The sequence below is a fragment of the Clupea harengus genome, chromosome 5 (genome assembly GCF_900700415.2).
Source record: "Clupea harengus chromosome 5, Ch_v2.0.2, whole genome shotgun sequence".
Classification (NCBI taxonomy): domain Eukaryota; kingdom Metazoa; phylum Chordata; class Actinopteri; order Clupeiformes; family Clupeidae; genus Clupea; species Clupea harengus.
The window spans coordinates 3,780,739-3,787,665 of record NC_045156.1 but is presented as its reverse complement, the minus strand read 5'-3'; positions in this window follow the sequence as shown (position 1 = coordinate 3,787,665).

Here is a 6,927-nt window from a genome sequence, read left to right as displayed (position 1 = left end):
TCCACTCTGGACGTCTCTCACTCAGACAGAAGGGGGATGTTCTAGGGCAGTGGTTCTTAACCTGGGTTCGATCGAACCCCAGGGGTTCGTTGAGTCACTCTCAGGGGTTCGGCAGGGGTCAAGACACACACAGTATAGCCCGGTTCACACTAGCAATGTTGGGTCGTTTTTATATATACCTATGTTTTGAAGAAATCATATTTTATTTTTCCAATTACGAAGGGTTCGGTGAATGCACTGATGAAGCTCGCAGGGTTCAGTACCTCCAAAAAGGTTAAGAACCACTAGGGCAATTTTACTAACAAAAAAGGGCTAAGTGAATTTGAAGTTGAAGAATGCATATACCACCTGATAAATATACCACTTGATACCACTTGATGGCGTTTGGATTCAGTGATGGGTGCCTTGCATGACATGTTGGTGGTTGGTGGAGCCCCAAAAGCGACCAGTTGAATATTGCAATTGTTACAGAATCTAACAAAGAGGACCTATAAGAAGACTATTGTCTTCTAATTGGACCTCTTTGGTAGTACTATGTCAAGGAATGGACCGCGCCTCAACATAATAAGCCTCTATCGGTCTGTGAAAAAGATGTGACAACCTGTGGTGGTGCACCCTCAGATAGAGTAAAAAGCTTAAAAACTTTAAATGTTTAAGCACACATGAATAAAAAGCAGCAGATACAATTGGACTGAGAGTTATCTGTATTGGGGCCGTCACACCATAACGTTCTTGTCAGCGTTCTATGACGTTTGAGGAAACGTTGGTAATCGTCCATGTTTGCAGGTATAGCGCCAGAAGAGCGTTGTGTGAACGCTGGTGAACGCTGGTAATCGTCGGTGATCGTCGGTGATCGGCGGAGAACCTGGTCCGAAAAAAAAGTTTTGAACATGCACAAAAGTTCTCATGGAGACCAGCGTTCTTCAATGTTTAATTTTAAATGCTGGAGAACGCTGAAGAACGTTCGTGGGACGTTTTACTAACGTTCGCCGGACGTTGCACGCATTCGGCTATCGTTATTCAGTCGTTAGTCAGTCGTTACCCTAGCGTTACTTGGTTGTTATTAATCGTTTGCTTTGCAGTGAACGACTCACTGCCATCGAGCCTGGCTCTTTGGTGTTGAGGTTAGAGTGCATGTTTGGCACCCTGTAGACCTGGGTTCGAGTCCGGGTGGGATGACCACGCTCTCCCTTCCCTACAAGTGGTGTCAGAAGTGGGATGGCTCGCTGTGAGGTCATCGGAGGCTTGCCCGTAAAACTGTGTGAGGGGCCCCCACGTAGGTTGACCCCTGTGTGAGGGACCCCATAGATGGGTGAAGCACTTCTGTGTGGGGTGCTCTAGATGGGAGAAGTACAGTTGGTGGATGCGCAAGGAATGCCTGTCTGCGTGAAGCACAAGGGTGCGCTTCCCGAAGGTGAGGGCCGTGTGATGATGTGATCGTCACTACAGATGAGTATGTGCTCTGACTGCCATGCCATCGAGCCTGGCTCTTTGGCGTTGCGGTCGGAGTGCATGTTTGGCACCTTGTAGACCGGCTACTACGCAAGCTTAGCTGATACAGTGTGTGTCAGATAATTTCTAAATAGATAGGCACTGGTTTGCGTGCTCTGCCACATCCCAGAATGCAAAGCACACCTGGCTACAGGAACCATTTAGCTCAAAAATACACCTGGTAATCGGATCACATTCCCACCACACCTGGGACCTCCTCAGATCAGCTCCTCTCAAGGATGCGATTACTGTGTTACCTGCACACCAGGGGGAAAACAAACCAGAGTCCGATTTAACGAGACAAAAAAAATGCAGGTGTGAGGGCACCCTTTGTCAAAATTCCCAAAGAGGCACACTGTAGACTAATCTAAATGGCTACTCAGGCTAAGAGAAGTCATGTTTATGTTTTGCCTAGATCAGTAGAATTGCTTGCGCTGGCCTTGAATATAAGCTGTAAACATTAATATTTCTAGTAACTTTTGTTGCTATTGGCCAAGTTAATTACCCCGTTTGCTGTTGGCTGGAGCTAGTTGAGTGGCTATGTAGATATCAAGTTACCTTGTCATTTTGAATTAACGTGAGCAAAACATCAGCTGAAAGTCTGTTATTAATCCGCATTGGTTGTGGTATATTCATTTAGTTCAGCAGATGAGCATTAATGTGTTTGGATGGCCCCATTTAATGGTGCAACCCACCCCAGAACATCACCATGATACGCCACAATCTCTGTGCACAGACAGATATGTAAATGTGGTTGAAATGAAAGATAGAGCGTGATAATCTTTAATTTAAGGTTCGTGGAAAATCTCTGATAACCAGCAAGATTTGTAAGCGTAATGGTGACTACGGGATCTGGATGGATGTGTCAGGGTGTATGCTGTGTTGATGTCCCAAAAGCACTAGGAGCAGAAGTGATGCCAAAAAATGGGTGAAATGATAAAGATAAAACTTAACACCAACACTAGTGTGATTGCTTATGCAATTATACAGCATTTCATGAGAAATCATGCTAATTACATATTCCTTAAAGATGCAGCCCGCAATTATAATCTAGCACACTTTTTGCGAAGTTCAGTGAATTGGTCTTCACAGTCCTCTAGCTGTCTATTGACTGTGTGCGCTCAAAACGACACCGGTGTTTGTACACCGTCCTGTCTCCCGAGCCATAGACAATTTCAGCCAATCAACATTGCTTCAGGAGCATGGAAGGAAGGGGTGAAATTTGATTGGTTGTTAAAGTCAAATACCAACAACCATTCATCAAAATCGCTGATTGTACCCTTAATTAATGTTTTATCAATTATTAGAGCAGTGAATAATTATGTTTTTCACACTAATCTTGTGCTTTGTACAATTACTACATTCATTGTTTTGTATACAATCACAAGTGTCAGTTTAAGACGTTGCCAATATTTCAACAATAGTTTTGGTTCTTAAGACAACTTCCTCACTGAGGGACAAGAGAGACAACTTCCTCACTGAGGGACAGAAGAGATAACTTCCTCACTGAGGGACAGAAGAGATAACTTCCTCACTGAGGCACAAGAGAGACATCCTCAGTTTGCCACTGGACGACAGCAATATTTGCGACACACCTTGGGACACACGTCCTTGAAGTCCATTTGAGTCATTACCCTTTAAATTAGGGAGGACAGTGCTGATAAAATCTTGAGAGCATTTATTAGGCCATGAGTTATGAAATGTATCTCCTTCTAGCATCTATGGTGTGGATCATTTCACATAGAGAATTGCAAAACCAAATATAATAGTCTGTTGTCTACCTTATAAACCTTGATAAATAACATCATTAACTTAAATCCTGCTAGGGACACTTACAATATTTAATTAGGTGACACACCTAACCGCGGTGTTTAGTGTTTTTTAGAAATAAATTGGGTTTTGTTAAATGATGATAAAGAAGCATCTTTATTGGAAGTAAAGTGGATGTGCAAACTTGAGAGGCTTTACTGGGTGTCTTAAGATTTAGTGAGGTGTAAAAGTACAACACACAATACAACACAAATTAACTAGTCAGTAATCTCAAACATGCACTACACAAAAGGTCAGAGATGTTTAGCGGCAAGACTTCCTGAAGTGAAGCGAAACTTAGCTACACTTGTGAATAGAGTACAGTTAATGACAGTGGGGGTGTGCTGAGTAATCAGGAGAGGCGCAGTGAAGTTAAGTAGTCTCAGGTGTATCTGCAGGGGGTATCAAAGTGTGGTAAGATGTTGTTGCATAAAACTTGCATCTTGTAAATTTAATAAGTGCTTAAGCATTATTTAAAGGCTTGTTAAAGTAGCCCTTAATTAACAGTTCGAAGTTAACTAGGCTCCTTTTAAATATTAATTCAAGAGCTATGCTGTTAAGTGCGACACAACGCATCAAAATGGAACTTAATAACTAGATTACTGATTTTATCTTTTGCTTTTCTTTAGCTCTCCAGAGATCCCAGTAGACAGCCCTGCATGATCCCTGGAAAGTCCATTGGTGGGAGCTGACCACATCTGCACCTCCTACTGGGCAATGCAGTACAACTTCATCCAAGTTATTTGTTGCTGCTCAAAACGACATTGTCCTTACACAACGGGTGGGAGAGAGAAGAGAGGCAGAGAGAGAGAGAGAGAGAAAGATAAAAAGGGTGCGCAACAGAGACAAAGAAAGAGAGTGAGAGAGATGGTGACCACCTGTCTGAGGCTCTCTGTAGTTAGACTATCCATCAACTTTGCTTTTCTTCGCAAGAACTGGCATGAGACTGACAGGAGATTCACACTCAAAGGTACATGCTAGCAACACGGCCTGTGGAGCCGCACATGTCAAGTCTTAACTTCAAAGGATGAGAGCATTGGAAATCTCACAAAGTATTTGGAGAACTTATTTGCATTTGCACTTGTTTTCTGTAATGCTCACATAATGTTTCTCCTATTCTCTGTGCACATAAGCACTGGCATCAGTCAGTGCAGTAAGTAACAGCAGTTCCTTGAAAATAATAATTCTAAAAACTGTTCAGAATGTTCACGATGTGGGATGTAGGCTGGATGGAATTGGGTTGCAGGTAGGAAATACACAGCGCAGGAGACAGTGGCTTTCTTAAAAATAGCTATATTTATTTACACAGGGAATGACCCCAAAACGGATACACAACCTGAACCAAGCTAAAGCCCCAAAACAGACAAGGTACAACACTGTGCTCACAGGTTTCGTCTATGTACCTTGTCCACGCTCTCTTCCAGCCTGTTCAGTCTGTCTCCCCCCTCATGCAACAATGAGGTGCACCTTTTATCAGGCCGCCCATTGGGCTAAATTGGTCCAATTAAAGTTAATTGGACTCCTCCACAGAGGTGGGGGAATCCGGACCCAACCATTCAGGTAGGGGAGTCCAGTCCTTCTTCCCTCTTAGGGCCACAGTGACAGGGCCACTCACAGGGCCACTTTCTCACAGTGTTCCATGTGTTTTTTCACTTTAATTTACAAAGAGATACTTTATTCTATTTCATTCTTTTTATTCTAAACCTCACCTCCTCGAAGACCAAAACCAAATTTCTTTCTCTTAATGAGTATACTTATTTCAAGTGATTGTGACTTTAATCAAGCCTGTGTTTGTGGGTGGGTCTCAGGGAACTGTGCCTCACAAATCAGCTAGGTTCATCCAAAGACAGCAGTTATTTTCAACTAATTGCATTTGTCATCTTTTCAAAATTATTACTCTTTATTGCTGAAACTGCAACTAAATATGGTTTATTGACTGAAATCTTTTGTCGGTTAATAATTCTACCATTTGTAAGGAGTCTGTCAGTAAAAAACTTCAAATCTTACTTTCACAACCCAAATCTAAATCTAACCTTGACCCAAAACTAACCCTTATCTAGGAAAGAAGGACAAGTATCAATTTCCTGTTACCCACTGTTATTGAATATGTCCAACTGTACCTACTGTAGACTGTTTAGGTAGGAAGTATCAAGGGCTGTGATTACAAAGTGTGACGAAGTGGAGCATTGACTTTTATTTGTCGTGTTTTCAGGAGATGATGCGCCTTCATTGTACCAAAGCTACCATAGGGCTTTAGTATGAACTGTCATTTCTGCACCATTGGAGTTTCTTCGCTCAAGTACATTTTCACCACATGACAACTGCACTAAGCGCTGCAACTCACTCTCCATTATCCCGGTAACACAGCAACCACACACACACACACATATCAAAACTGCTGGACATGATGTTCACTCAAGAAATGCCTCTGCTCTTGATACAATGAACAGCTCCCTTGGTAGGATGCACAGGTCATGCTGGGCTGAACATTAACAATAACACAGACTGACAGAGATCTATTTTAATCCTTCTGCTCCTTCTTCCTCTTCATAATCACATCACATCCCTCTTTCCTTGGCCACACTGGAAAAAAACCTTGTAAACATGTAAAAAAACAGCACAGTTTCTGGCTATACAAATGGTTCCTAGCATTATGCACAGGCGAACAGTGCTTGAATTACCCACAGTGCTCTGTTTCACATCCTTTGTTGCGACCTCTCTCTCCCTGCATGCTATAGGACTTTGCTTCCTGCAAAATGAAAGTATGCTGTGCCATCTATACCTCCCACCGCTCTATAGTTTTTTTGGTAACGTGTGTGTGTGTGTGTGTGTGTGTGTGTGTGTGTGTGTGTGTGTGTGTGTGTGTGTGTGTGGAGGGGTGGAGAGATGTATCAGAATGGCTGGCAGAAGAAGCAGCCTTCCGTCACTGTGTGATCAATCAATCTATTGTTCCCAATGGGCCATTTGTTTTGTAATACAGCGCTGCAAATGTGGCACAGCAGATGGGATGTAAAATCCAAAAAGCTGAAGGAAGTTAAAAAAAAGAGAGTTGTGAATCAAATTTTAGCATCAGAAGGGAGGCACAGCAGAAAGAAAACTACAGGAAAATGAATCAATGTTCATCCTGCCAGGCAGTTGAATAAATGTTACATGGATATGGGGTGCTTTACAAAACTGCACATTCATTTAGCTGCCAAGCCCTGAAGCTTTAGATAGTTATTTTGTAATTGTTAGATGTTTCTGACTAGCAGAAGGAATGTTCATAGGATTCACAAGATTCTTGTAACCTTAGAGGTAGAATGTGGTTGTCAGTCCCACCTCATTCCCAATACCTAAACTCATTAAACTCACCTACACTTCCACTGAATACATAGTGGAATTCATAAGTGTGTTGGAGTAGAGACCACTCATCACATTTTGGAAATCAAAGCATTTCTCTACGATTTTGGAAGCAAACTGTTTTTTTTACTGTTCTCTTGTGTCTCTTGTAGCTAAATGAATTGCAAAACAGTTTAACTTAGCATTTTCACTCTCAGAAATTCATAGCTACCTGCCCATTAATGCCTGAATGTATAGCACATTCGCCTTTTTATCAATAAAAGCTCCTTTTGCAGAGATTATTTTATG